At 43.9% G+C, this 24,261-nt stretch overlaps 1 protein-coding gene across 3 annotated transcripts in view; it reads right to left on the minus strand.

Moving 5' to 3' along the window:
• Positions 1-24,261, minus strand: part of LOC147106260 (ras-related protein Rap-1b) — an 84,465-nt gene that overhangs the window by 54,511 nt on the left and 5,693 nt on the right. For 2 of the 3 annotated variants that reach the window (XM_086009223.1, XM_086009222.1), the window contains exon 2: positions 2,298-2,368. The exons of the other annotated variant lie outside the window; for it this stretch is intronic. The gene's annotated coding sequence lies outside the window, so the exon portion shown is untranslated. The remainder of the gene's footprint in view (positions 1-2,297; positions 2,369-24,261) is intronic. 3 annotated transcript variants of the gene reach the window in all.

Here is a 24,261-nt window from a genome sequence, read left to right on the forward strand (position 1 = left end):
AAGTGGCCCTAGAAATAGTAGATGCATTGCTGGTCATCTTCCAAAATTCTACAGACTCTGGAACAGCTCCCATGGATTGGAGGGTAGCTAATGTAACCCCACTATTTAAAAAAGGTGGTAGAGAGAAAATGGGGAATTATAGACCGGTAAGCTGGACATCAGTAGTGGGGAAAATGCTAGAGTCCATTATAAAAGATGTAATAGCAGAGCACTTGGAAAACAATGACAGGATCGGACCGGACAAAGTCAACATGGATTTACAAAAGGTAAATTGTGCTTGACTAATCTACTGGAATTTTTTAAAGATGTAACTGGTAGAATAGATAAGGGAGAACCAGTGGATGTGGTGTATTTGGACTTCCAGAAGGCTTTCGATAAGGTCCCGCATAAGAGATTAGCGTGCAAAGTTAAAACACATGGAATTGGGGGTAAGGTACTGACTTGGATAGAGAACTGGCTGGCAGACAGGAAGCAGAGAGTTGGAATAAACGGGTCTTTTTCCGAGTGGCAGGCAGTGACTAGTGGGGTACCGCAGGGATCGGTGCTAGGACCCCAGTTATTCACAATATATATTAGTGATCTAGACGAGGGAACTTTGCAGATGACACAAAGCTGGGTGGGTGTGTGTGCTGTGAGGAGGATGCAGAGAAACTGCAGTATGATTTGGACAGGTTGGGTGATTGGGCAGATGCAGTATAATGTGGATAAATGCGAGGTTATCCACTTTGGTGGCAAAAACAGGAAGGCAGATTATCTGAACGGCAATAGATTGGGAAAAGGGGAAGTGCAACGAGACCTGGGTGTCCTTGTGCACCAGTCGCTGAAGGTAAGCATGCAGGTGCAGCAGGCGGTTAAGAAGGCAAATGGTATGTTGGCCTTCATAGTGAGAGAGAATGCGAGTACAGGAGCAAGGATGTCTTGCTGAAGTTGTACAGGGCCTTGGTGAGACCACACCTTGAGTATTGTGTGCAGTTTTGGTCGCCTTCTCGGAGGAAGGATGTTCTTGCCATGGAGGGAGTGCAGCGAAGATTCGCCAGACTGATACCTGGGATGGCAGGAATGATATATGGAGAGAGATTGGGTCGAATGGGCTTGTATTCGCTAGAGTTTAGAAGAATGAGAGGGGATCGCATTGAAACTTATAAAATTCTAACAGGACTAGACAGACTAGATGCAGGAAGGATGTTCCTGATGGCGGGGGAGTCCAGAACCAGGGGTCACAGTCTAAGGATAAGGGGTAAGCCATTTAGGACAGAGATGAGGAATTTCTTCACCCAGAGAGTGGCGAACCTGTGGAATTCTCTACCACAGAAGGCAGTTGAGGCCAATTCATTAAATATATTCAAGAAGGAGTTAGATATATTTCCTAAGAAGACTAAAGGGATCCGGGGAGAAAGCAGGGACCGGGTACTGAATTTGGATGATCAGCCATGATCTCATTAAATGGCGGAACAGGCTCGAGGAGCCGAATGGCCTACTCCTGCTCCTATCTTCTATGTTTCTATGTGTGGTCTCACCAATGCCCTGTATAACTGTAGTAAGACATCCTTGCTCCTGTACTCAAATCCTCTTGCAATGAAGGCCAACATACCATTTGCCTTCCTAACTGCTTGCTGCACCTGCATGTTTGCTTTCAGTGACTCGTGTACAAGGACACCCAAGTCCCTTTGTACATCAACATTTCCCAATCTATCACCATTTAAATAACACTCTGCCTTTGTTTTTCCTACCAGTCATTTATCCACATTATACTGCATCTGCCATGTATTTGCCCACTCACTCAACTTGTCTAACTCGCCTTGAAGCCTCTTTGCATCCTCCTCACAACCCCACCTAGTTTCGTGTCGTCAGCAAACTTGAAAAATATTACATTTGGTTCCCTCATCCAAATTATTGATATATATTGTGAATAGCTGGGGCCCAAGCACTGATCCCTGCGGTACCCCACTAGTCACCGCCTGCCACCCCGAAAAAGACCCATTTATTTCTACACTCTGTTTCAGGAAAATCATGTTTCCAAACAAGAAGTTGCAGTACAACAACATTCTTAAACATTTATATTGCCCAGCACCTGTAACATTACTTTGACCAGAAACTGGTTCAAATGTTTTTCTAAACTTTACCTAGGTAACAGCCTAATAGATCTCTGTACACAAACTGTAGATTAGCAAGTGCCAACAAGGTCCAATGTATTAAATGTTCACAGGTACAATTTTATTCAGTTTATGTAAATACTGGCACTTCATACTTAGAAGACAACCATTACATTTCATTTATCATGGATCTTAGTAACTTACAATTCTTCAGTCCCCTGCTCTTCAATGCAGTAGGTTTAATGATGCAGGATCTTGACTTCAATGGTTTCCACCTACAAAGTTAGAGATTTGTAATGAAATACATAACTTTGATGTTCCAAGAGTTTATTCTATAAATATCATTTGAGTTACTGTTGATTAACCTTCACAACTGTCAAAATATACCCTTTCCTAGAAGGTAGGGGAAATCTCCCTTCCCAAAACCCAATACAAACAAACTTTAAAAAAAGTACAAATATGCAGTATTTCTTATTCTGAAGTGCAAATGCAAAATTCTAGAGTAAGTTCTTGTGGTACCAGTACTTTCTTCAGTCTCACATACTTGCCCTTCTACATGAAGTACACGTGGCAGAAACTTTCTGGTCAGAATTGCAGTCACAGAATTTACATACATCGGGGCAATAAACTGGGTAATTCCATGTACTTTTCCCACTACAAGCAGCATCAATCCAGATACAACAAAAATCAAACTGTGCAGGGCTAATTTTCCCTTTTTTTTTTTTAAAAAAGATACTATTCCATTATTATGAACTGTCATTTTGAATTTGATACTTGCATCAGTTGTAGTGCAATGTCGTTTTTTCTTTTTATTCGTTTGTGATGTGGGAGTCGCTGACAATTGCCCATCCCCAATTGCCCTCGAGTGTGGTGGTGAGCCCCCTTCTTGAACCGCTGCAGTCCGTGTGAAGGCACTCCTATGCAGGTATAGACTGCTTCATTATGAAGAGTTGTGAATGGCGCTGAACACTGCAGTCATCAGCGAACATCCCCATTTCTGAACTTATGTTGGAGGGAAGGTCATTGATGAAGTAGCTGAAGATGGTTAGGCCTAGGACACTGCCCTGAGGAACTCCTGCAGCGATGTCCTGGGGCTGTGATGATTGACCTTCAACCACCACAACCATCTTCCTTTGTGCTAGGTATGACTCCAGCCAGTGGAGCGTTTTCCCCGATTCCCATTGACTTCAGTTTTACTAGGGCTCCTTAATGCCACACTTGGTCAAATGCTGCCTTGATGTCAAGGGCAGTCACGCTCACCTCACCTCTGGAATTCAGCTCCTTTGTCCATGTTTGGACCAAGGCTGTAATGAGGTCGGGAGCCTAGTCCTCTTGGCAGAACCCAAACTGGGCATCAGTGAGCAGGTTATTGGTGAGTAAGTGCCACTTGATAGCACTGTCGATAACACCTTCCATCACTTTGCTGATGATTGAGGGTAGACTGATGGGGCGGTAATTGGTCAGGTTGGATTTGTCCTGCTTTTTGTGGACAGGACATACCTGGGCAGTTTTCCACATTGTCCGATAGATGCCAGTGTTGTAGCTGTATTGGAACAGCTTGGCTAGAGGCACGGCTACTTCTGGAGCACAGGTCTTCAGCACAATAGCCAGGATGTTGTCAGGGCCCATAGCCTTTGATGTATCCAGTACGCTCAGCTGTTTCTTGATATCACATGGAGTGAATCGAATTGGCTGAAGACTGGCTTCTGTGATGGTGGGGACCTCAGGAGTAGGCAGATATGGATAATCCACTCTGCATTTCTGGCTGAAGATAGTCGCAAACGCTTCAGCCTTGTCTTTTGCACTCATGTGCTGGGCTCCATCATCATTGAGGATGGGGTTATTCATGGAGCCTCCTCCTCCTGTTAGTTGTTTAATGGTTCACCACCATTCACGACTGGATGTGGCTGGACTGCAGAGCTTTGATCTGATCCGCTGATTGTGGGATCGCTTAGCCCTGTCTATAGCATGCTGCTTCTGCTTTTTAGCATGCATGTAGTCCTGTGTTGCAGCTTCCCCAGGTTGGCACCTCATTTTTAGGTACACCTGGTGCAGCTCCTGGCATGCTCTTCTACACTCCTTATTGAACCAGGGTTGGTCCCCTGGCTTGATGGTACTGGTAGAGGGATATGCCAGGCCATGAGGTTACAGATTGTGGTGGAATACAATTTTGCTGCTGCTATGGCCCACAGCGCCTCATGGATGCCCAGTTTTGAATCTATCCCATTTAGCGCTGTGTCAGTACCACACAACACGATGGAGGGTGTCCTCCACAATGACTGTGCAGTGGTCACTGCTACCAATACTGTCATGGACAGATGCATCTGCGACAGGTAGATTGGTGAGGACGAGGTCAAGTAGGTTTTTCCCTCGTGTTGGTTCGCTCACCACCTGCCGCTGGCCCAGACTGGCAGTTATGTCCTTCAGGACTCGGCCAGTAGTGGTGCTACCGAGCCACTCTTGGTGATGGACATTGAAGTCCCCCAGCCAGAGTACATTCTGTGCCCTTGATACTCAGGTGTTTCTTCCAAGTGGTGTTCAACATGGAGGAGTACTGATTCATCAGCTCGGGGAGGGCGGTAGGTTGTAATCAGCAGGAGGTTTCCTTGCCCATGAAGCCATTAGACTTCATGGGGTCAGGAGTCAATGTTGAGGACGCCCAGGGCCACTCCTTCCAGACTGTATACCACTGTGCCGCCACCCCTGGTGGGTCTGTCCTGCTGGTGGGACAGGACATACCCAGGGATGGTGATGGAGGAGTCTGGGACATTGGCTGAAAGGTATGATTCTGTGAGTATGACTAGGTCAGGCTGTTGCTTGACTAGTCTGTGGGACAGCTCTCCCAATTTTGGCACAAGTCCCCAGATGTTGGCGAGGAGGGCTTTACAGGGTCGACTGGGCTGGGTATGCCGTTGCCGTGTCTGTAGCCGGTGCAGAGGTCGATGCTGGGTGGCCTGTCCGGTTTCATTCTTATTGTTTTTTGTAGCGGTTTGTTACAACTGAGTGGCTTGCTAGGCCATTTCAGAGGGCAGTTCAGAGTCAACCAGATTGCTGTGGGTCTGGAATCACATATAGGCCAGACCAGGTAAGGATGGCAGATTTCCTTCCCTAAAAAAGGACATTAGTGAACCAGATGGGTTTTTGCGACAATCCGATAGCTTCATGGTTACCAATACCAATACTAGTAAATATTCCAGATTTATTTAATTAACTGAATTTAAATTCCCCAGCTGCCGTGGTGGGATTTGAACTTACGTTTCTGGATCGTTAGTCCAGGCCTCTGGATTACTAGCCCAGTGACATTACCACTACGCTACCGTACCCCAATAATAATAATTTAGAACCATAAAAGATGAATACTGAAAAACGAGAGTTAACAGCAATCCGTTACTGTGCACTAAAAGCAGCTCCGATTGGTCCAACCTTCACTTTAGAAATCATCGGGAATTCAAACATCTCGAGCTGTGCGGAGGTGTCCTCACGCGAGACTACATTGGTGAATACTTTTTCTTTGAAGTTAAACTTAAATTTGTTCAGTCACTTTTTAGAGAAAATCAGACTTTTCATTGCCGGTCTTCCACAATAAAGCAGGAAAGTGCGATTAGGCTGCGCCGGTGGCAGCTACAGACATTCAGCAGTAAGCGGTGTCTTTTCACAAAATGATAATTTGCTACCAGTCCAAATAATCCTTGCCTGAATTGATATCTACACTGATATTTCAAATTGAAGCGTACCGAACATGCTGTTTCTCCCCCCCACCCCCACCATATAACTGACATGACTCGGCTATTTGGCATTCAATAATTGTGAAGAAAAGCAGCATTTTTTGAGGATATAGATCCTGTGGACGGAACAAGTAGAGTTGGTGAAAAGAAATATAGGAAATGTAATCCTTCCAATTGGACTTGGGATTCATCGACCGTAATGTGAAGTCCTTGCTCAGGATAGTGAAGCCAAGCAAACTAAAACACCACTTGGAGACAAAACATCCTGTCCTCAAAAGATAAACCACAAGATTTTTTCAAAAGGACACTTTTTCAATTAATTTCACGTCCGTTCAGTTGAAGAAGTTTGATGGCAGTCACGTGATAAAGTTCTGGCAAGAATATGCAAACTCAGGTAGGAAGGCCGTGTGTTTTTGATCGACTCTCAATCACCACTTCATTGTTTCCCCAACCAGCACTTGCAGGTTTTACTGGGCTATTTGGCCAATATATTTGACATGCTCAATGAACTTAACCTTTCGAAGGCAAGAAATAACATTTTCATTATGCATGAAAAAGTAGAGCTTTGCTAAAAAAAACATTTAGCTATGGAGTAGCTATGTGCTACAGAGCAATGTGACAACTTTCCCCAAGATTGTCTTGCTATTACAGACTGTGAAATGTCAGTCCTAAAAGTTAATGTAATTCTGAGGCATTTGTCTCAGCTTTACACAAAATGCAGTGAATATTTTCCATAAAGAGACACAAATGAATTGCAGGATTTCACCTGGGTTCAAAATCCATTTGGAGAGGACTTCTTGCAAATGCCAAGATTGTCACTGCCATGAGTCGAAGAGAAGATTTGATCGACGGTGCTGGTGACTTTTGTGGAGACAATTTCATGCCTTTTGATCAATGCGGACTCTCAATTGAATTAAGAGTTAAATTAACAGCCACCTGGGCACAGTGACTCATGTGGGGTACATTTGAATTTCTCATGCCATATTACTTCTCTCTGGTTCTAACCCGATCGCTTCCTCTTTCCCCGCCCCACCAACCTGGCGAAAAAGGTGAACCAAAGCACGTTCCAGACACCAAGGAAAGATACCAAGCTCTTTGTTTAAGGGTGTACAAGAGCAATCTGGGGTAACTACTTCTCCCCATTTTCTTTCCCTTCATTAGATCTTTTAGTATTGTCTTTTTTTCTGTTTTAGAAGAGCGACCTCTTTCCTGTGTTATGCACAATGTTGGGAATCGGTCTCAGTATGTGGACTGAGCTACTCTGGTCTATTTTGCAGACCCATGCACTGCCTGGTCTTTGCATTAACTTCACGTGAACAGGCAATTCAACCCGACAGCAGATTTGAAAATTCACATTTTTGTAAACATACAATGTTGTTAGTTCCCTTAATGTCAAGTCAGTTACACAGAAAAAAATGGAGGAAAGGTAGCGCTGTGTGTTCACTGTCAGCTATACTTCTCTAATGAAAAACCACCTAAAGGGAAGGCTAACCTTAGCTTAGCAACACAGTTAGGACAGACGTTAAGATACAGAACTTTGTGTGGGAAATTACATGAGAAAATCCATTATTAAAGTACAGTCCTATGTGGCAGTTAAGGTCGTTTACAATTTAGCCTGGAAGAAAGCAACCACAATGCCCCTTCAGCATTTGCTGCAGAAACCAATCTATCTTGTGAGGAGCTTTGGGCATGCAAATTTTCTTTTCTGTCTAAAGGTCGGTGTTGCATAATTCCACACTCCTAATACAGCTGCCTCCAGAAATATAACCATGCTTAATTATCTCCATAGCACTTCCAACAATTGCAGGTGAAATCTTTCACACAATCTCCAAGTATGATTCAATAAAAAAAGGTCGGGATGGGAATAGGGCCACGAAGGGATGGAAAGGATACCACAGGCAGCAAGAGAGAGATATGGTAGAGCTATTAAATAATTACATTGCTTCAGTATTTACCAGGGAGATAGAACAGGTGGAGATGACATTGGGTGATGAGATTAGTAATGAGTTAACTGCATTTAAAATAAAACAAGGAGATATACTAAATAAACTAATGAAACTCAGGATAAAACAGATTACATCCACGCATTTTAAAAGAATCTAGGGAAGAAATAGCAGAGGCATTACTTCGCATATTTAATAATTCGTTAGAAAAAGGTGTAGTGCCAGAGGACTAGCAGATATCCAACATAATATCTATATTTAAGAAGGGAGATAGAACATGTCCAGGGAACTATAGACCACTCAGCTGAACATCGGTGGTAGGAAAAATAATGGAATCCCTACTAAAGGAGAAAATAGAAGAACATTTAGAAACGAAAAATATAATGAATAGTCAGCATGGATTTCAAAAGGGAAAGGCTTGCTTGACCAACCTCATTGAACTTTCTGAAGAAAGAGAGAGAGTAGACATGGGTAATGCAGTAGATGTAATTCATCTAGATTTTCAAAAGGCCTTCGATAAAGTACCACATAATAGACTAACGAATAAGGTCAGGGAATGCGGAGTCATGGGACAAGTAGCAGAATGGATAGCTAGCTGGCTTCAAAACAGAAAGCAGAGAGTCGGGGTAAAGGGTAGCTATTCAAAGTGGCAGAAGGTGGGAAGTGATGTTCCACAAGGATCAGTGCTGGGATCACTTGTTCACAATGGGTATTAATGATTTAGACTTTGGAATCAAAAACACAATTTGTAAATTTGCGGACGACACCAAATTGGGGGGGCATAGCCAATACTGAGGAGGACTGCAACAAATTACAATTACAAATTGCAAATGAAATTCAGCACAGATAAATGTGAGGTATTACATTTTGGTAATAAAAATAGGGAGGTCACATATTATTTGGAAAATAAGAATCTAAATGGGGTAGAGGAGCAAAGGGATCTTGGAGTACAAATACACAAATCACAAAGTATCAGCACAGGTTAACAAGGCCATAAAAAAAGCAAACCAAGCACTAGGGTTTATTTCTAGAATTGTATCAAACCTTGGTAGGCCACACTTGGAGTACTGTGTGCAATTCTGGCTGCCATATTATAAAAAGGATACAGAGGCACTGGAGAGGGTGCAGAGAAGATTTACAAGGATGATACCAGAAATGCGAAAGTATACCTATCAGGAAAGAATGATCAGGCAGGGTCTCTTTTCTCTTGAAAAAAGGCTGAGGGGTGACCTAATAGGAGGTCTTTAAAAATCATGAAAGGTTTTGATAGAGTAGATACAGAATGTTTCCACTTGTAGGGAAGAGCAAAACTAGAGGCCATCAATATAAGATAGTCACCAAGAAACTTCTTTACCCAGAGAGTGGTGAGAATGTGGAACTCGCTACCATAGGGAGTGGTTGAAGTGAATAGTATCGATGCATTTAAGGGGCGGTTAGATAAGCATATGAGGGAGAAGGGAATAGAGGGTTATGCTGATAGGGTTAGATGAAGAAAGGCGAGAGGAGGCTCGAGTGGAGCATAAATACCGGCATAGACTGGTTAGGCCGAATGGCCTGTTTCTGTGCTGTATATCCTATGTAATCCTATGAATAGGGACCATAACTGTAGTGCTAAGTACTTACCCACTTACATGTTCAACATACTTGAGTACTTTGTATCAGTGTTTACTAAGGAGGTGAATGCTGACAAAATATTGGTAGAAGTCGAAAAGGTAGAAGCAATGGAAGGGGTGAAAATTGATAGACAGGATGTACTAGAAAGGCTGGGTAGAGTGGACAAGTCGCCTGGTTCAGATGGCTTGCATCCCAGGTTGCTAAGGGAATTGGGGGAGGAGATAGCAGAAGGGCTTGCCATCATTTTCCAATCTTCCCTAGATGTGGGGGAGGTGCCGGAGGATTGGAAGTGGCAAATGTGACACCATTGTTCAAGAAAGGGTGCAAGGACAATCCTAGTAACTACAGGCCGGTCAGTTTAACAGTGGTGGGTAAAGTTTGAGAAACAATAATCAAGGAAAAAATTAACGGGCACTCGGAGAGATTTAAACTAATTGAGAGCCAACATGGATTTGTAAAAGGCAGATCGTGTTTGACTAATCTAATTGAATTTTTTGATGAAGTAACAGAGGATTGATGAAGGGAATGCAATGGATGTTGTCTACATGGATTTTTGGAAGGCGTTTGACAAAGTACCACATAGAAGGCTGGTTAACAAAATTGAGGCTCATGGAATAGGTGGGTCAGTGGCAGCTTGGATAAGGAATTGGCTTAAGGACAGAAAACAGCAAGTTGTGGTAAATGGCTGTTTTTCAGACTGGAGGATGGTAGACAGTGGTGTTCCCCAAGGGTCAGTGCTGGGGCCACTGCTTTTTTGATATACAGTAAACTCTTGTTTAAATGGCACTTAATCATCCGGAATTCTTTAATAACAGGCAAAATAGATAACCGGTAATCTTGCCGAATCCATCCAGCACTCGTTTTGCTGAGTCCGAGTCTCCCGCGGTGGCCGAGTTAGTCAGTGGTTTTTTTTTTTCTTTGTGTTTAAAAAAAAAGCCTACCTCCGATCCAGAATTTTATCAACCGGCACCATCCTGGTCTTGTAGGTGCCGGATAAGAAAGAGTTTACTGTATATATAAAAATGACCTGGATATTGGAATACAGAGTAGAATTTCTAAATTTGCCGATGACACCAAACTTGGGGATGTGGCAAACAGTGAGAATGATAGCAATCGACTACAACAGGACATGGAAAGGCTAGCAGAATGGGCAGATGGAATTTAATACAGAGAAGTGCGAGGTGATGCATTTTGGCAGAAGGAACAGGGAGAGGCAATATACACTTAATGGCACAGTTTTAAAGAGTGTGCAGGGACAGAGGGACCTGGTGGTTAATGTGCATAGGTCCCTGAAGGTGGCAGGACATATTGAGAGAGTGGTTAGCAAGCCATATGGGATATTGGGCTTCATAAATAGAGGTATTGAGTACAAAAGTAGATAAGTTATGCTGAACCTTTATAAAGCCCTGGTTAGGCCACAACTGAGTATTGTGCCCAGTTCTGGTCACCACACTTTAGGAAGATGGTGAAGGCCCTTGAGAGAGGGTGCAGAGGAGATTTACCAGAATGGTTCTGGGGATGGGTGATTTTAGCTACAAGGACAGGTTGGAGAAGCTGGATTTGTTTTCATTAGAGCAAAGGAAGTTGAGGGGCGACTTGATAGAGGTGCACAAGATTATGATGGGTTTGGATAGGCTAGACAGGGAAAGGCTGTTCCCACTAGTTGATGGTACAAGGACTAGGGGACACAGATTTAAGGTTTTGGGCAAGAGATGCAGGGGGGAGGAATTCTCTGGTGGAAGTGGTGGAAGCGGAGGCACTCAATGTTTTCAAGGGGAGACTGGATAGGCACTTGAGGGAAATAAACTTGCAGGGCTACGGGGATAGAGCGGGGGAATGGGACTGACTGGATTGCTCTACAGAGAGCTGGCACGGACTCGATGGGCTGAATGGCCTCCTTCTGCGCCATACGACTATGACTCTATACTTATTCAGGAAACTCCTTAGTTGAAGGACTCTAGAGCCTACATAGCAAGAACAGCAGATTCACTTAAAGCCAAAACTGGGAAAGGAAGGGGAAAAGAAAAAGCTTAGCACATCAAGTAGTTGATATTTATTACAGACTCGTGGAAGCAATGTATTCTTAATTAAAGCTAAAGGATCCCAATCACTAAGAGACTAAATAAACTGGTCAAAATGACAAAGATGTCATAAGACAGACCAATCCCGCAGACTACGAGTAAAGTAGACCTTGGGTCCAATTTACACACAGCTGGGTTTTTCCTCAAACCAATCTGTTTGCGGTTACAGGATTAATGTTAAGGAAAAGCTTCCTTTAATGCCATTTTCCAAGGATTCCCATTGTTGTAGTCCTCTCTCAAATGTGCACCCGAGAAGCCAATTAGATTAATACAGTATCGGAGGTGGTCATTCAGCCCATCATGCCTGTGCTGGCTCTTTGAAAGAGTTATCCGATTAGTCCATCTCTTTCCTCATAGCCCTGCAAATATTTCCAATTCAAGTAAGTATCCAATTCCCTTTTGAAAGTTATCAATGGATCTGTTTTCACCACACTTTCACGCAGTGCACGCCAGATCATAACTTGCTGCATTATTTTTTTTATTTTTATTTCCTCATCTCCCTGCTGATTCTTTTGCAAACTTTCTAGTACAGGTAGACTACCCTTTATCCGGACTTCCGAAAACCGAAACCCTCTAAAAACCGAAGGTTTTTTCGGTCAGCGTAAGTCGTGCGCACGACATGACCAGAGTGGCGCACGACTTACAGGCCTAGCCGGATAAGGGATAGTGTAGCATTTTTCCGCACTTCTGAAAACCGAAATCGCTCAGCGTAAGTGTACCAGCTTTTATCCGCACATCCGAAACCAGAAAACCTCTGAAAGCCGAAAGTGGCGCAAAGCATGACTTCTGAAAACTGAAATCGCTCAGCGTAAGTCGTGCGCACGACCCCGACCCCCGCCGACCACCACCCCCGACCCCCCGGCCGAACCCGACCCCCGCCCTTGCCGACCCCCACCCCCGACCGACCCCCACCCTTTCGGATAAGGGATAGTGCATCCTTTATCCGCACTCCCGCAAACCGAATTACTCTGAAAACCGAAGTGTTTTCGCGCACCTTCCGAAATTTTCCTAAAACCGAAACACGGCTGGTCCCGAGGTTTTCGGATAAAGGATAGTCTACCTGTATTGGAGAATTACTTCCTTAACGCCATTTTGTGTTGGTTTGTGGCAGTTTGCAATACTTGCAGAAACGGACCTGGTTTGGTGCACTTGTTTATTCTGACTAGTTTTTTTTTAACATTTTGGGAGAATTTTTTTCATCTCACATTTCAGACTTAAACATCAAGGACAGGTATTCTTATGGCAACTCCCCTTGACCTCAGGGAGCTGGAAGATCAAGAGGAATGATCAGAGAGATAGGTCGACTTGCATCGGAAGCAGTATGCACACACCATTACCCAAGTGTTAAGTATATGGCACTAAAAAATTTGCCAGAGCTACCTGGGAATGCTACAGATCTGCCTTTGCCACCTAATTTTCATGAGGTAATCATCAAGTAGATAGGCCATCTTCTCTCATGCAACCTGCTGTCAGGAAGAACCCTTCACCTGAATGCAATGGACAACAGAGTATGGTTAGAATGTGAAGCTCACTACCACAGGAAGTGGTTGAAGCAAATAGCTTAGGTGCTTTCAAAAGGAGACGAGAGAAAAGGGAATAGAAAGATATGCTGAAGGCTGAGAGGAGGTAGATAGAATGGGAGAAGACTAAATCGAGCATAAAAGCCAGCACAGACTGGTTGGGCCAAATGCCCTGTTTCTGTGCTATGTAGCCTATGTAATTCTATTAGCATTAGCTAAGTTGAGATGACTTCCATGCTTCAAATTTTTGAAGGAGCTACTCCTTAACTTCTGGCTTCACTTTTCACCAATCACATTCATCTTAGTCCACCTGATGTACAAGTAGGCTGACAAACTTCCTGGTGGCTTGGCTAAATCAGTTGTTCACAAATCTAGGACGCCAAAGACTATTGGGCTAGGTCCCTCACTGCTTGGCTAAGTTTAGATCGTTTGTACATGCCCAGGTGACCATGGAGTATTACCATGCATTTCCGCCCGTTTGCTTGAAGTCTTCTGGATCAAATGGATGCTGCACTGGACTGACTGCAGTATTAATCCAAATTGAGCAAATGTTGTTTCAATTACAGGATATGGGGAGAAGGCAGGGACAGGGTACTGAATTTGGATGATCGCATTGAATGGCGGAGCAGGCTCGAGGGGCCGAATGGCCTACTCCTGCTCCTATCTTCTATGTTTCTATGTTTCCTCAATATAGATTTTAGTTTGGAAAGATTCCCAGTTTTCTTTTATTACTCACGTGCTCTTTTCAGGGCAGGGCTTTATAGATGATCACTCAATCACTAGTCTGAACAAAACAGGACACTTACTGAAGTAACAGAACTTCAAAAAAGAGACTGCACTGTTCTACTTGTGAAAGATCCCCTATGAAACATAGAAACATAGAAGATAGGAGCAGGAGTAGGCCATTCAGCCCTTCGAGCCTGCTCCGCCATTCAATGAGATCATGGCTGATCATCCAAACCCTAGCACCCGGTCCCTACACCGACAACCATCCCACCCAAGCCCTATCCCCGTAACCCCACGTATTTAATCACCCCTAACACTAAAGGCCAATTTTTTATCATGGCCAATCAACCTAACCCGCACATCTTTGGACTGTGGGAGGAAACCGGAGCACCCGGAGGAAACCCACGCAAACACGGGGAGAATGTGCAAACTCCACACAGACAGTCACCCGAGGCCGGATTTGAACCCGGGTCCCTGGCGCTGTGAGGCAACAGTGCTAACCACTATGCCACCGTGCTGTAAACTGTTTATAGATTGTGAGTTGTTCCTTTTCAAGTGGGTCCCTTACAGGCTGAGACAGGAGAAATTATAATGGGGAATAAGGAAATGGCAGAGAAATTACACAAATACTTTTTGTGTCTTGTCTTCACGGAAGACGCAGAAAACCTACCGGAAATAGTGGAGAACCAAGGCTCTAGCGAGAATGAAGAACTGAAAGAAATTATTAGTAAAACAATAGTACTGGAGAAATTAATGGGACTGAAAGCCAATAAATCCCCATGACCTGATGGCCTACATCCTAGGGGTTTAAAAGAGGTGGCTATAGAGATAGTGGATGCATTGGTTGTCACCTTCCAAAATTCCATAGATTCTAGTACGGTTCCTGCGGATTGGAAGGAGGGAAGAGAGAAAACGGGGAACTACAGACCAGTTAGCCTGACATCAATAGTAAGGAAATGCTAGAATCTATTAAGGACATGGTAACAGGTCACTTAGAAAATAATAATAGGATTGGGCATAGTCAACACAGATTTATGAAAGGAAAATCATGTTTGACAAATCGGTTAGGAGTTTTTTTTTTTTTTGAGGTTGTAACTAGCAGAATAGGAGGGGGAAACCAGTGGATGTGGTGTATTTGGATTTTCAGAAAGCATTCGATAAGGTGCCACATAAGAGGTTATTAAACAAAATTAGGGCTCAAGGGATTGGGGGTAATATACTAGCATGGATTGAGGATTGGTTAATGGACAGAGAACAGAGTAGGAATAAATGGCTCATTTTCAGGTTGGCAGGCTGTAACTAGTGGGGTACCGCAAGGATCAGTGCTTGGGCCTCAGCTATTCACAATCTACATCAATGATTTGGATGAGGGGACCAAATGTAATATATCCAAGTTTGCTGATGATACAAAGCTGGGTGTGAATGTAAGTTGTGAGGAGGTTGCAAGGAGGCTTCATGGGGATATAGACAGGCTAAGTGAGTGGGCAAAAACATGGCAAATGGAATATAATATGGAGAAATATGAAGTTATCCACTTTGATAGGAAAAATAGAAAAGCAGAGTATTTTTTTTTATATAAAAAAGGTGAGAGATTGGGAAATGTTGGTGTTCAGAGGGACCTGGGTGTCCTTGTACACAAATCACTGAAAGTTAACATGCAGGTACAGCAAGCAATTGGGAAAGCAAATGGTATGTTGACCTTTATTACAAGAGGATTTGAGTATAAGAGTAAAGGCATCTTACTGCAATTATATAGGGCCCTGGTGAGACCTGGAGCATTGTGTACAGTTTTGGTCTCCTTACTTAAGTAAGGATATACTTGCCATAGAGGGAGTGCAATGAAGGTTCACCAGACTGATTCCTGGGATGGAGAGATTGTCCTATGAGGAGAGATTGAGTAGAAATCACAGAAATCACAGAAACCCCACAGAGCAGATAGAGGCCATTTCGGCCCATCAGACTAGGCCTATATTCTCTAGCTTTTAGAAGAATGAAAGGTGATCTCATTGAAACATACAAAATTCTTACAGGGCTTGACAGGGTAGATGCAGGGAGGATGTTTCCCCTGGCTGGGGAGTCTAGAACCAGGGGTCACAGTCTCAGAATAAAAGGGGTCAGCCAAAGATGTGCAGGTTAGGTTGATTGGCTATGATAAATTGACCCTTAGTGTTAGGGGGATTAAATACGTGGGGTTACGGGGATAGGGTGGGATATGTGTTGGTGCAGGGGTTACAGGGATCGGGTGGGATATGTGTCGGTGCAGGCTCGATGGGCCGAAATGGCCTCTATCTGCACTGTGGGGTTTCTGTGATTCTGTGATTTAGGACTGAGATGAGAAGAAATTTCTTCACTCAAAGGGTGGTGAATCTCTGGAATTCTCTACCCCAGAGGGCTGTGGAGGCTCAGTCGTTGAGTATATTCAAGACAGAGATCGATAGATTTTGGGATATTAAGCGAATCAAGGGATTTGGGGGGGGGGGGGGGGGGGGGGGGGAAATAGTGCAGGAAAGTGGAGTTGAGGTAAAAGATCAGCCATGATCTTACTGAATGGCGGAGCGGGCTTGAGAGGTTGAATGGCCTACTCCTGCTCCTATTTATTATGTTCTTATATCTAACCTTCTTCCTCTCCGTTCTCTTTATAGGGGTACATTGGTAAAAAGGAGCATATGTACACCAGCTCTCCATGGTACAGTGAAGGTGGCCTACTTAAGAGGCTAAAACGATCCAGCTTAACTGTCATTGACAACAGCAGCAGATTTGGTACAAGGGTGGATTTAAGTTTTGATTGATTTTATTTCACCGAGAGTTTTTCCATTTTAAGAGATTAAATCCAGGTGAAAAATCTTATTTTGTCTGTTCAAAACCAGGAAATGATCATTTCATGTTACAAACATCCTTCTATACTTATTCACTGAAGTTATCTTTAATACTAAAGTTTAAAATATCTGAAATATACTGGAAAGAATACAGCATAAAATTGCTGACAGAGCTGGGTAGCAGCAGAGATGTCATTAACTTAGTGCTTCAGATATTGGGCTTGAATTTACTGTCAAAATAACAATGAAGCGAACGCAAATCAATGTTATTTATGCGCAAATCGCACAGTAACTTCAGGCGAGGACAGATACGTGGTTAAATGCGAAAACCCTAAGTTGCTGTCCGAGATGAGCAGCTCCACCGTTTGCTTCAGGAAGATAGTATCTAACTCACCATTCAAATACGTTGAACGGCGTGAAGTTCATGTACTTACATGGTCGACACCAACTAAACTCAGAGAAAGTTAGGGTTGTCCATTTCAATCAAAGTACCCTTTTTAATGATAAGTCTTAATTACTGTCAAACTACCTCTCTGGCACTGAAAATTAACTATTACAAGTGTGGTGTCTCATTTGTTCATCTTTTAATTGTTGGAATTTTTTTTAATTTAAAAAAAAAATGGTAAATGATTCTTTACTTTTGTCTTTTTTTCCTCTCTCTCCAATCTTTCTTTCTCTCTTTATTTTGCTTTCTACACCTAATTTGACATTGAATTCACTATTCTAACTTACACTTCCTGGTTCAGAATGTGCGCTGCACATTTCACAATACTTTAATCTGATTGGCTAAGGATATACAGTGGCTTGCTCTGTTCACACAGATTCCAGATGCCCTGTAGAGGGCGCCGCACTATTTCGCCCTCCCACGGTAAAGTCTTATGGAAATTAAACTGGTATGGGCAAGTCTAACCAACAGCAGGCATTGTTCGTTCACTGGCTACAATAAATTCTGGGCCATTACATGATTTTAGCTCTGTACGTCGGCTTACCTCCTCTTGCACTGTTCGGCTTTTGTCTACAATTGCAAATCAGTTACTGTACCCAAAATAACACTTGCACAGGGGGCTGCTTTGAAGTGTGCCACTCAGGTTGGTTTCTTCCAACTGCAAAGAGTTAACCTCTTAACAATCAATTAAGAATTGAAAGGTATATTACAAATCAAAGGTAGGTATATTACAAATCAAAGGTAAAATGTGGGCTTTGGTCTAGCGGCAGTTATGAAGAAAGACCACCTCTCATTGGTGATCACGCTTGTGCAGATGCCAGTCTGCACCGGTAGCAAAAGTATAGAAGTAGCATTTTAAAAAGTACCAGAGGGAATTCAATTAAAATTCCTCAAAATGTTTTCATAATGCATATTCCCACGGAAATGGCATGTCCAACTTTCACTGTTTTCTCCAAGGCTACAAGAATCTTGTGAATATCCTTGCTCCTATCTTATCCTGCATCAAGACCCATTCACCCATCAGCCCCTGTCCTCACTAACCAACATAGTCTCCTGGTCCTCCCCCTCCCATCTCCACAATGTCTCAAATTTAACATTTTCATCCTTGTGTTTAAACCTCTCACCCCTCACTATCTCTAACTTTCTCCAACACTACAACCACCTCTCATACTCTCCGTTCCTCCGAATCCAGCCTTTTGTGCATCAACCCCCCACCCCTCTCCATCATTGGCAGTCATGCTTTCGGCTACCTAGACACCACCATTTGATAATTTAGGGCTCCATACATGAGCATGGAGTTAGCTTCCCTATGTACACTGCTGACTATCAATTCCACTGCTTTTGTTACCCTATCCAACTTCCTGTGTGATATTAAGACCTGGATGATTCATAACTTTTGGGTTAAATGTTGGTTGAACTAAAGTCACCCTCTTTAGCTCCCGCTAACCACTCTGCCTGTGGTCTGGACTCTCATCGAACTTCTTGGCTGCCACCTTAAGATTCCTCAGCATCTCCAGAGAGCTCCTTCTTTAACTTGCTATCCAATTTTTTCCCCCTACACCTCTAAAATGCCCTGGTCATTTTTCTACAACAGTAGAAACTTGCATTTATGTAGTGCCTTTAAATATCCTAAAGTGCTTCATAGAGGTGCAATCAAAAAATGGATGCCAAGCTAAAGGTGGAGATATTGGGATAGGTGTGCAAAAAAATGGTCAGAGATGGGTTTCAAGGATGGTCTTAAAAAAGGTGAAGTGGAGAGACTGAGGGGTTTTGGGAGGGAATTCTAGAGTGTGGGGCCAAGGCAGCTAACGCACAGTCACCAAAGGTGGAGAAGAGGATACACATCTAGCCAGAGTCAGAGGAACGGAAAGTGGTTGCGGGGTGGGGGGGGGGGGGGGGGGAAAGAGAGCGTAGGGCTGGGTTACAGAAATAGGAAGGACCAAGGCCATGAAGGGACTTAAACAGAAAGATGGAGAATTTTAAATTTGTGTTGTGCAGACATGAGTCAATGTAGATCAATGAGGCCATGATATAGGCAGCAGCATGGGGGGTGGGAAGTCATCCAAGAGAGCACTGGAATAGTTGAATCTGGAGCTGACAAAGGCATGGATAAGGGTTTCAGCAGAAAATTAGGTGATTTAGAAGCAAAGATGTTAAATATGCTACATAAACCCAAGGCATAAGCACCATGTTGAAAATTTAGAAAATAAATCACCAGCCCTCTGCTACAACCATTCTTCTCATACTGGAGTTCCCATTTTCCACCAGCAAGAACTTGGCTTTCTGGCCACATCAATATTAAATCACTGCAACTTGAATCTTCAACAATATAAAATTATGCTCCAATCCACAGATCACAAGTGCATAACAAGTCATACCAGATGTTAAAGTTAATATTTCATAAGAGATAGCACTCAATTTGACAGTGCTAAGTATAGGATCAACAATATATATATTTGTGCAATACTCCTCACATTTGTGATGCGCTCGGAGACATTCCTAAAGAGTAGTGAGAAGATAAAAAAGCAAAAGACAGCAATTGGCAGCCAAAAATCAAAGAACTGTTTTAAGGAAGGCTTTGCAAGCAGATAGGGAAATGATGAGGCAGCTCCATCCCAAAAGATAAATGTCTGGAAAAACAGGGACCAACAGTGGAGCATATGAATATCAAGTAATCTGATAATGGAGGAGCAGAGAGTGAATATAGAGGGATATACAGCCGAAATAAAAATCACAGAAATAGTGGTGCCAGGCCACTGAGCACAGGAATGCGGACGTTATCAAGCCATTAGGCATGGGGAGTCAGTGGAGCTTGACAAGGACAGCAGAGGAGACCAGGATATAGGACAGGATTTTGGGCAGGAGGAGACAGAGGCTATGGAGTTCTAGATAAATGGTAGGCCAGCAAGGAGCACTTGAGAAAATCAGGCCTCAAACCAGTAAAGCCAAAAGCTGGAGTCTCAAAATGTGAGAGCGAGAAGTGTAGGGCGAAGGGCAGGCAACATTTCAAAGTGGAGGAAAGTCATCTCGCTACCTGATCAGGTGCAGGAAAAGCACAATGTTGAGCAGAATGCCAAAGCTTCGTACTTCCAGGCTAAGCTTAAAGTGGCAGCCAAGAAGATCGCTGAGAGTCCATACTACAAGCACAGAGTTGTTAGTGGGAACTAAAAAGAGGACTTTTGTTCGGTCAACATTTAACCCAGAAATTTTGAATCATCCAGGTCACATCATCACACAGGAAGTTGGATAGGGTAACAAAAGCAGTGGAATGGATAGTCAGCAGTGTATATAAGGAAGCTAACTCCATGCTCATGTATGGAGCCCTAAATTAGCAAATATATTTCTAAAGGTTTCAACAGTAGAGTGCCAACTCACCAAAGCAGTGCACTACAGAAACATTCCACTCCATTTACACATAGAACATATGAATCAAAGGCAGACTGTGGATCTCAAGCCAAGATGTCATGGCCTGGAATTGCCACTTCTGTGTAATCAGGGTGGAATCAAATTAAATAGCATTTAAAAAAAAAATGACAATTCTAAACTCTGCACCCATAACTACTTTACACCAAGTATCCATGGTCTTTTATGCTGGTTCAAAAGACCATTCGCCTGAAGCAGTCCCCGCCCACAAAACTAGCCATGCCCCCAGGTCACCATGGCGAGTATCCACCAATCCCGCCTATTTGGGGGTGTACATCACATTGCGCCTGGATTCTCGCCAGATTCTTGGGCGCACGCGCACCAGCGTTCACTACCTGTACCTGTAGTGACCAGTCAATTGAAGCCCGACCCTATTGTGTTACTCCTGCTGCTGCTGTAATTACTTCAAATTCTGTTTAAATTAGTCTAAATTCAGTCAATTACAGCAGAGCAAGACACACCTGTGGCTTTAATTGACTGCTGGTCACTGGTCTTGTGCACCAAAGGCAGATCAAAGCAGTCAACTGAAACCAATTAAAAAGCAAGACTATTAAATCAGCCAGTTGATGATGGCTCATTTCCTGGCAATCCCATTCCTCCGTGATGCTGGAGAATGCCCTGTTCCAGTCACAAATCAACTAATCGATTATGCTGCTTGATTGCACTGATTCATTGATTCATGGAAGTGTGTGTGTGTGTGTGTGTGTGTGTGTGTGTGTGTGTGTGTGTGTGTTCGGGCTTATGCTAATGAGATTGCATGGAAACTTGAGCATAACTGCACCTCAGCAGAACTGGCGCAGTATCGAGCGCATTCTGCCGATTGCACCCCTAGCAAAAACTCCATGCCCATTTGTACATTACAGACAGATGAAAGCAGCTATTTTTTCTGGGGGTGGGGGCAAGAGAAATAGGGAGTTTTCATACTAATATGAAAGTTATGAGGATCACTAAGAGTTTTCTAACTAATTGATTCTGGCGCATTTAATGTGAATATATTCTACTTGAACATGTGGCGGTTATAAATCGCAGCCAGAGAATCACCTGAAACGGCTTCTCATCTCACCCCCGCACCGTTACCTCTGGAGTCCCCCAAGGATCTATCCGTAGTCCCTTTCTATTTCTCATCTACATGCTATCTCTCGGCGAGATCATCCAAAAACATATCAAGTTCCACATGTACACCAACGACACTCTCTCAGTACCACCTCTCTGGACCACTCCACTGTCTCTAATTTGTCACACTGCTGGTCAGACATCCAATATTGGATGAGCAGAAATTTCCTCCAACTAAATATTGGGAAGGCTGAAGCCATTGTCTTTGGTCCCCACCACAAACTCCATTCCCTGGTCACTGTTTCCTTCCCTGACAACTGTCTGAAGCTGAACCAGACCATTCACAATCTTGGTGTGTTTTTTTTTAAATTATTCGTTCATGGGATGTGGGCGTCGCTGGCAAGGCCAGCATTTATTGCCCATCCCTAGTTGCCCTTGAGAAGGTGACGGTGAGCCACCGACTTGAACCGCTGCAGTCTGTGTGGTGAAGGTACGTACTCCCACAGTGCTGTTAGAGAGCCAGTGCCAGGATTTTGACCCAGCGACGATGAAGGAACGGCGATATACTTCCAAGTCAGGATGGTGTGTGACTTGGAGGGGAACTTGGAAGTGGTGATGTTCCCATGCGCCTGCTGCCCTTGTCCTTCGAGGTGGTAGAGGTTGCAGGTTTGGGAGGTGCTGCGGAAGAAGCCTTGGTGAGTTGCTGCAGTGCATCTTGTAAATGGTACATACTGCAGCCATGGTACGCCGGTGGTGGAGGGAGTGAATGTTTAAGGCGGTGGATGGGGTGCCAATCAAGTGGGCTGCTTTGTCTTGGATGGTGTCGAGCTTCTTGAGTGTTGTTGGAGCTGCACTCATCCAGACAAGTGGAGAGTATTAGATCATACTCCTTACTTGTGCCTTGCAGATGTGGAAAGGCTTTGGGGAGTCAGGAGGTGAGACACGCACCGCAGAATACCCAGCCTCTGACCTGCTCTTGTAGCCACAGTATTTATGTGGCTGGTCCAGTTAAGTTTCTGGTCAATGGTGACCCCCCCAGGATATTGATGGTGGGGGATTCAGCGATGGTATTGCCGTTGAATGTCAAGGGGCGGTGGTTAGATGCTCGCTTATTGGAGGTGGTCATTGCCTGGCACGTGTGTAGCGCAAATGTTACCTGCCACTTATCAGCCCAAGCCTGAATGTCGTCCAGGTCTTGCTGCATGCCGACCAGCTCTCCCAATTTTGGCACAAGTCCCCAGATGTTGGCGAGGAGGACTTTGCAGGGTCGACTGGGCTGGGTGTGCCGTTGTAGTGTCCGTAGCCGGTGCCGAGGTCAATGTCGGGTGGTCCTTCCAGTTTTATTCTTACTGTTTTTCGTAACGTTTTTTTTTTACAACCGAGTGGCTTGCTAGGCCATTTCAGAGGGCAGTTAAGAGTCAACCACATTGTTGTGGGTCTGGAGTCACATAGGCTAGACCAGGAAAGGACAGCAGATTTCCTTCCCTAAAAAGGACATTAGTAAACCAGATGGGTTTTTACAGCAATTCGATAGTTTCATGGTCACCATTACTGATACTAGCTTTTTCTTCCAGATTTATTTAATTAACTGAGTTTAATTTAAATTCCCCAGCTGCCATGGTGGGATTTGAACTCACGTCTCCGGATCATTAGTCCAGGCCTCTGGATTACTAGTCCAGTAACATAACCACTATGCTACTTTTACCTAAAGGTTCGACCCCGAGATGTGCTTCCGACCACATTATCTGCTCCCGACCACATTATCTGCTCCATCACCAAGACTGCCTACTTCCAACTCCGACCCTGCCTCAGCTCAACTGCTGCGGAAACACTCATCCAGGCCATTGTTACCTCTAGACATGACTATTCCAATGCTCTCTTGGCCGTCCTCCCATCTTCCACTATACATAAACTTGTGCTCATCCAAAACTCTGCTGCCCGTGTCTTAACTTGTTTTAAGTCCCGTTCACCCATCACCCCTGTGCTTGCTGACCTACACTGGCTCCCTGTCTGACAACACCTCAATTTTAAAATCCTCATCCTTGTTTTCAAATCCCTCCCTGGCCTTGCCCCTCCCCATCTCTAACCTTCTCCAGCCCTACAAGCCTTTGAGATCTCCACAAGCCTTCAAGATTTCTGCACTCCTCCAATTCTGGTCTTTTGTGTATCCCCGATTTTAATCGCTCCATCACTGGCGGCCGTGCTTTCAGCTGCCTTGGCCCCAAGCTCTGGAATTCCCCCTTTAAACCTCTCCACTTCTCTCTCCTCCTTCAAGATACTCCTTAAAACCTCTCTCTTTGACTAAGTTTTTGGTCATCTGTCCAGATATCAAAAGTGGTTTTATTGCTACCACTCTTGTTAAGCATCTTGGGACATTTTGCTACATTAAATGCGCTATAAAAATGCAAGTAGCTGTTGTGAATCACATCCCTAAATGTATACAATTTAAAGTGAAGTAGTACCATGACTATTTGAAAGATTACTATGAACAAACACGTCTCGGTTTTTACCTAAAAAGGTAAATGGGAACAAAATAAAGTGGCAGATTACAAACCTCCCATCCCACCACATTATATCTTCCCCTCCTTTGCCCAACTCTCCCAGGCCATAGTAGTTTAAACCGCCATTGCCCATCCCCCGACCATGCTTTCCTCAGTGAGCTTGGGATCTTTTCTGAAATTTGGCTTCCAAATTTCTGGACTTCTCTGGACATCAAGACTACACTTCTGCATTGAACTACACTGCAAGACTCAGCTGCTGTGTCTCTGATCTGCTCAATTGCTTAAATTTTGAAATAACTGATCAGCTTACAGCCTTTCCCC

Source organism: Somniosus microcephalus, chromosome 16, assembly GCF_052327205.1.
Source record: "Somniosus microcephalus isolate GS21.2 chromosome 16, FLI_Smic_1.0, whole genome shotgun sequence".
Classification (NCBI taxonomy): Eukaryota; Metazoa; Chordata; class Chondrichthyes; order Squaliformes; family Somniosidae; genus Somniosus; species Somniosus microcephalus.